The sequence below is a fragment of the Poecilia reticulata genome, chromosome 17 (assembly GCF_904066995.2).
Source record: "Poecilia reticulata chromosome 17, P_reticulata-male-v2, whole genome shotgun sequence".
Lineage (NCBI taxonomy): Eukaryota > Metazoa > Chordata > Actinopteri > Cyprinodontiformes > Poeciliidae > Poecilia > Poecilia reticulata.
In genome coordinates this window covers 8,551,346-8,559,248 of record NC_088846.1, presented here as the reverse complement: position 1 = coordinate 8,559,248, position 7,903 = coordinate 8,551,346, and positions in this window count along the sequence as shown.

The following is a 7,903-nucleotide window of genomic DNA, read 5'->3' as shown; positions in this document are numbered from 1 at the left end:
GCAGAAGGGTATCATGCTCCTGCTCCACAATCAATACTCTTCCATTAAGGTGATGAACGGTCCGTTTCCCCAACCGTCTGCAGTCAAGACAAATTCTCAGGACCCACTGATCCGAATCAGTCAGTGTCAGCGTGACAGCACAACAGCCCGGCGGCGTGAAGGGTAAGGAGAACGACTGGGCTGGGCGGAGGGTGAGGTGGTGGGGGGGGACGTCAGAACAACTTTCCCCTGAGCTCACATTTGGGCGCCAGCGGCATAACGGATGTTGCCTTTTACCTCAGCAGAGAAATTAGACATTAGTCGGTCGTTTCTCTTACCTGGACTTTTATTTGTCGAGTGTCCGGCGTCGTTTAAAACTCGTTTTCAGCATAAGTTATGTTTTTCAGCTTAGCAGTGAAGATATCCATCCATCCATACATCCATTTTCTTACACCCTTGTCCCTTAGTGGGGTCGGGAGGGTTGCTGGTGCCCATCTCCAGCTAACGTTCCAGGCGAGAGGCGGGGTCACCCTGGACAGGTCGCCAGTCTGTCGCAGGGCAACACAGACACACACAACCATGCACACACACACTCTCACCTAGGGACAATTTGGAGAGGCCAATTAACCTGACAGTCATGTTTTTGGACTGTGGGAGGAAACTGGAGTACCCGGAGAAAACCCACGCATGCACAGGGAGAACATGCAAACTCCATGCAGAAAGACCCCAGGCCGGGAATCGAACCCAGAACCTTCTTGCTGCAAGGCAACAGCTCTACCAACTGCGCCACTGAAGATATGCGCAGAGCAAATATATTATGCCTTGGATGGAAAAACAAACAAACGAAACAAAACAAAACAAAGACACATAAGTGCAAAGTTATACAGAAATGGTATCCAGGTAACCAACAGAGTAAAGTTGCCCCTCCCCCCAAACACCTTTTTCAAATCAAACAAAATTGGTCTCAGACTTTTGTGCTGGTTTTTTGTTCTGCATTTCTTTTTTGGTTGTGGCGCTCTGAATAAATATCTCCAGAGGTCATGAAAAGTCAACTGGTCCCTGTGCCCCCACGTTACCCAAATCAAACAAAACTGGTCTCAAACTTTTGCGTAGCAAAACTTTTGCTTGCAACATTATTGTGCCGCTATCTTCAAACTGATAGTGGCACAAATGAATGTGGTTTTTTTTGCGGCACAAACGCTTGACACCAATTTCATTTGATTTGGGAGAGGGCGGGTGGCGGTTGGGGCACGTTGACCTTTTGACCTTTACACTTGCATTGATATCTCTGAAACGATAGCAACACAAACGAAAGTTTTTTGCTGCACAAACGCAGCACAGATGTTTGACACCAATTTTGTTTGATTTGAAGAGGGCGGTGGGGGTTGTGGGGCAACTTCACTCAGGTTGCCCCCGCCAAGTTAAAACCCCTTAACTGCCATGAGGGCGTCGGTGTCCTCACGGACTCATTGACTTACATGGAAGTGCTTTGAGGGTGACAGTTAAGGGGTGAAGTGACGGCATTTAGAAAACTCAAAGAAGTGATTTTGTGTTGAGTGGAAAAGAATTTCGGTCGTCAGTGCGAGTCGTATTTTATTTATTTAGTTCCCCCCCCCCCCCCCTCCTCTGACAAGACGAATACCCCCGCCCACCCTAACTCCTCCGCTGCTGCCAAACCCTGGAAGTACAATTACAGAGGAACATCGAGTTTGACGAGCCAAAGCATATTCAAACCCCCAAATACAACACAGCAGACAAACCGTGTACATTAAATCCGACAAAATGTCTGCCAGAGCCGTCGTTATCTGGAAGCTTGGAACATAAAAGAAATCCATAAAAAGAAAGGAGAGAGCAAACCGAGCAACGAAACGGGGGGGAGGGAAGAAGAGGCAGCGTTTCAGGGGGGAAAAATATGAACTGTACAGCGCACACTGAGATAAGAGAGATTCAGGGAAAAATGTTAAATTATTGGAATTAACACATAACTAAAATCAAGTAATTTACTGTTGTGGTGAATAAACAAACTCAAACGTCAATAAGAGGGAACAGAGTGGTTTTCACTCACATGCTACTGTCACAGTGTTGCTACTCAATTTGTGTTGTTAAAAACATCAAATAAAGTTAAAAAGAAACTTGGAAGTCAATTCTACTTTGTTTATGGAATCAAAATTCTTTACACCAAGGTTTAAGAGTCGTTATAAAATACACTCAGTGCAGCTTTTAAATTTCCGGATGGTGTGATAAATGACCATAAATGACACTAAACGGTCTCTGAGCATGTCATAAATAATTCAAAGTAGATGCTCTCTATAGCACTTTCAGTTCAATGAAACAATGTGTTCTGTTATTTAAAAAAAAAAAAAAAAAAAGAAAAGAAAAAAAAATCCTCGCTATCCTTTTAATTCACACAATACATGCAAAGTCACCCTTCAGGAGGCATGAATTACGTTGCGTTTTGCTCCTGACACAGAGATGCTGTGAAAGCCTCGGCCAAGACGGCGGCATGTAATTTAATAAAGTCTGCATTGCTGGCTCGCTCAAGGAACTGTTTCCCCCCAATTTAACAGCTGACGTGCTCCGCTATCTTTTGGGTAATCCGAAGAGGAACGCGGCAGTGGCGAAGCAATTACTGGGTGACTGACAGGCTCACGGTCGCACATTCAGCTCAGCCAACAAAGCAAATGCTGCATAATGCTCAAACAAAGTTCAAATCTCTCTGTGGCACGGACAGAATGATAACGACAAAAGGCTCTCGCTGCCGCGCCGTGTGGCCCTGCTGCACCGTCAGACAAACCCCATGCTAGTTATGAATACAAACGGTTAGAAATATAAATGTAATTAATAACCAGGCCTAATCTGTCGCTCCTTGCTTGAAAGCAGAACTTGGGAGAAAAGCTCAGATGTGTTGATTTCTACTGATTTGCCGCGTTATTTGCGTCTCTGTTGTCTCTGCTCAGTTTTGATGAATTAACTAAATGAACATGATTTTGGTCTTGGATGGATGGATGGATTTCTCCACTGTTACAAGGCGGCATAGTGCTGTTTTTTCCTGCAGGTCGTGTTTTACCTCATTATACTCTGAATGTTTTAGCTTCGAGCCACACGTTCTTGGGGGTAAATAAAATATGCTCAGTGTCTCATGAATAGTAGATTCAGCAGATGTTTCAGGTTTTCCAGGTTGCTTAAAGTTTAAAACACACAGTGAGAGTGTGTCACTGAAGCCCAGTGCTGGCGGCCTGTCTGTCTGTCTGTCTGTCTGTCTGTCTGTCTGTCTGTCTGTCTGTCTGTCTGTCTGCCTACTGGAGATGATTTTTATTTTTTTTTACTGCTGTAAAAGATGTAAAAAGGTGTTTTCTAAGATGTGCAAGCAACAAGTGGTGAAAGTTGTGTAACTGAACTAAAAATAATGGTAAGAATAACAATTTGAAAATATTAAATAGACTTTAAAAAAAATGGTTGAAAAGTTTTAGGTCAAACTCTGGAGTTGTGCTGTTTTCTCCTGCGTCCTGTTCACGAATGCAAAGAGATTTCATTTACAGCGCCATCTACTGGTCTAAATAATAACTTTATTCAGTGTAATATGCCTGAAGCCAGGGCATGAAAAAGTAACAAGGACTTTCTTCAGGGTCCAAATTCTCTTTCTCTTTTGAAAGCACTCACAGGTCTCCCAGTCCTCATGAGTCTGTACACCAGCTGCAGTCAGAGATGGAGATGTTCACCTCACACTGACCAGGCAGCAAAAAAAAAAACAAAAACAAAAATCACAAATGTGATTGGCTGTTTTTCTATTGACTCTTTTTGGTCCATTTAGGTTGTTACTGTCTCTAGATAAACATGAGTCTAGTTAAAAATCGACCCTAACTTTAACCCTATTGGAAAAAAATAAAATAAATGGACAGAAAGTGATTGTTGTATTTCTTAGCATACTGCGTACTACATGTTTTGTCTTTCTTACAACCTCCATTATGATTTTAGGAGCAAGATGACGCACATTAGATGATTCAGTTAAATTTTGTAAGAGTTTCTAAAGACTTGTAGGACTGGTGAGACACATTTTCCTCACTGAGGCGTTGGAAACGAAGGATTTAGCAGCTGACAGAGCAGCACATGTTGACATGAAGGTGTTTTTCTACGGCCTGTTATCAGTTCTGCGAATAGATGATTTGTGCCCAGTAATTCATTAACAGTAATTATGAGGAAAAATCCACTTTTAAAGGCTCAAAGGTCTGCAAACGTTTGTGACTTTCTGCTGTAACTTTTGGGTTATGTTTGGGACTCAAAAAGCTCGGTACGGATTGGACAAATTCCTCATCCGCCCAACCGGATTTTGTAGGGAGGACGATGATGATACCATGGATTTTTATTTTCTTTCCTTTGCAGAGGCTTTTGTTGATAACCAGTGCCTACATTTATACTCGCCGCACTTTTGTAAAATAAAATTAAAAAAAATAATAAAAAAAAGCTCAGTTTTTCTAGGGTGGCTGAAATCTGCATGACTTCTTATCTCTGCATGGTGAATTAAAGCCAGACATATGCCTTCCTTTGATACTGGTCCATAATTTTATAGCGTGACATGCCTCTTTTTTCATGCTGCAGAGTAAAAAAAAAAAAAAAGTAGCACTTTTTTTCTGTGTGTGTGTGTGGGATAAAAACAACAACAACAACATGTATTTCTGTGTTTAAAGGCTTCTGGACTCTCCAGAGCTTGAAAAAAAAAAAAAAAAAAAAAACCCCACAGTTGCTGCTCTTTTGTTTCCGGCTCCCTGCGGTCTTTAAGTTTCACATTCATTGTTGGGATTTGCTGTGGAAAATTACAGTAAGCGTCTCCTGCACAGATTATGAAACGCTCTGCGCCCAGCAGCTGCGGCTCGTTCTCATCAGCAGCTCCTCACCTCATTTAACTCAAATAACACGGCCGTGTATTTAACTTTGTTCGCCATTTCCGGTTCCCAACAACATGACTGACTTGGCATCATATTTGCTAGATATTTCCTACGTAATGTTAACAGTGTGACTTTGGTTATCTAAGCATTGAGGGGGGGAAATAAAACAGAATCTGGTGATACGGAGAGAAATATTGTAACGCAAGACTGATGATTAATGACAGACAGTGATTTGCATTCATCACTGGGCTCCTGGATTATTTCTATCTTTGGTGTTTGTTCAAACGTAAGCCAGCTCAATAACTGATCCACAAGTGGATTCCGTCTTAAACAGGGATTAATTATAGATTAATCCCCCCCCCGACAAGAAAAATGCAAGTTTTTTTTTAAATTAAACTGCTAGTATCATGACCTAGAGAGCTTTTTTTTTTTTCTGTATGTGCTGTGATGTATTTCTGCTTGATTTCTTTCTGTTGTTGTCTCACTGTCCTCTCATTAGATTTCCTGGCAGCTTTGGGAAGACGAGCAGCAAACGTTTCAGGGCCGGGAAGGACTGAGCTCATTATTACTTTTCTTTTATTTTCTAGTTTTTATTTTTTGTTTTTTGTTTTTTTTCTTTCAAACCAAGCAGAAATAAACAGTATTAAAAAGTGTATTTCAGGTTATAAAAGTTTGTTTCCCCCACCAAAAAAAGAGTCATTTTTTTCAGAGATAATACACATTTCTAAGAAGTGTCCTTGAGACACAGAGAGTCATCCAGAGTCCAGAGCTCCATCTCTGAGGACGAAGCGGTGCACAGTTTTGTGTTTCGGAAGTATTCTGCGTCTGCTTTTCGTCCGCGAGCGTTGAGAGAAAAGGCGGGAAAAACATTCTGGAAATAAAAGCGGGGGTCGGACGGCTCAGGGATTCCAAGCACACAACAAAACACCCGGCTGGACGGGCGAAAGGACAACTGACCGCTGGGGACTGTTTACGCAGCAGCCATGCAAAACAGGACAAAAGTGCAAGTAATTAGCAGACTCAAAATGAAGTGTGTAGAGGCGACGAAACCTGAAAGACACCAGATAAGCGACGGGTCGAACGAGGATGCAGCACAGAATACGGTGCTGCGAAAAAGTCATTCACACTTTATGGATTTCTTCTATTTTTTTGCTTTTTGTCACATCAGACCACCAAACAGTTTTTTTTTATTTTAAAAAGAGAACCTGAAGAAATACAAAAAAGGTAGTTTTAAAACAATAGTTTTGTCTATTAAGAACAGAAGCATGTTTCTAAGCTAAGCTATCTTATAAAAAGAAATGTGCTTGTGACCCCAACTACTGACTGAGCCGTTGTTGTTGCAGACATAACTTTTAAAACCGAGTAACGCTATCATATATCTCTCTCCAACGCTGTAGAGGAATATTGGGCCACTTGACTTTGCAGGATTGTTTAAATTCGGCCACATTGAAGAGGTTTACAGCCTGAAGAGCCATTTTTAGGTCAAGTCACCAGAGCTCTTCTTCTTCTCTTTCAGCTTTTCCCTCCAGTGTTCGCCACATCTTCATTTTCGTCGTCTTCCCTCACTCCAACTACCCTCTTGTCCTCTTTCACCAAATCCATAAATCTCCATAAGTATTCATATTAGGCCAGTACAGAAACGTACACTTATACTTCGTCAGGCGTTCAGACTTTGACCCGCCATGTTGTGAGCTTTTCTAAGACTGTGAGATCCTAGATGATCTGATTTCTTTAAGTGAGATCAGGATTTGTTACTTTTTAAAATATTTAAGCTGAACTGAATAAGCCTGAGTTTGGCAAGTGAAATTAAACCAAACAAATGTCTCATGATGCATATTTTGATGACAGACGGTTGGGTTTCCTGTGGAACTAAAGTTACAACATGGTTGAGAAAAACCTAAGTGATCAATCTGCTGCTGTTTACCAGACAAGGAATCCGCTTTTCTCACATAAAAATAACATTTGAATAAACTCTTTTAATGAAAATTTGTAATTAAAAGTGTTTTACTGTAAAAACGTCTCTACCCAAACGTCAAAGCACATTTCAGAGAACGTGAATTTATAAATAATCGGACGTCGCATCATCATTATATCTGTTCTGTTCTATGTTTTTGACTTTTGTCGTCATGAAATGTTTTTTTTCTTTTTAGTATACAACAGTAATATCTCGATATCAGCAACACAGCAAAAGAACAAAGAACAAAAGACAAACCAAAAAACATATTGATATATATATATGATTTCTCTCTATTTTCTCTGCTTTGAAGAATAACAGCACAAAGTAAAGCAGCTTTTCAAAGAGTCCAATTTGCACCGTGGGGATAAATCCAACTCCCTGGAGACAGAAACTGACAAACATCACGGCAGATCTTAAGGAATATTCTTTCTTGTAGGTGGTAAAAGGCTCACATTAGTATCTCCACGTGTCAACAAATGAAACACCGCGCTGCAATTTTTTTTTCCATCTAAGCCGAAAAGGTATTTAATAAAATAAAAAAAAAGACATGAGATTGGATTTGAACTTTACTCCATCCCAGTGCATGCAGATGAGTTTCTCTGTACGGCCATGCTGCCCTCCGTTGACTCTCGGCGGTATTGTTCTGACTCAAATGGAAAGAACTACAAGCTTCTTTGATACAGTTCACCTTCTTGTGTGTGTGTGTGTGTGTGTGTGTGTGTGTGTGTGTGTGTGTGTGTGTGTGTGTGTGTGCGTGTGTGTGTGTGATAACGTCTTCATTCAGCAGCTCAGATTGTTCTGCATTTAAAGAAAGCGTCTTCCTCTGCTGACCTCCAGGCTTGTTCTGCATATTGTAATTAGTTGCACCTGCGGCACTAACCCGTGTTTAGGAACGCAACTACACATTTTGTGCTTACGTTTAAAAAAAAAAAAAAAAAAAACCCCAAAAGCTTCTCCGACCCCTTTTAATAGGAAAACAATAAGACGGCTCTCCACAGGCCTCCTGCTGCCTGAGGCTAAGTCAGCACAGAATCACAAACAGGCCAGAGAGGTGATGCTGCTGCATTGCTGTCGGTGGGCGGAA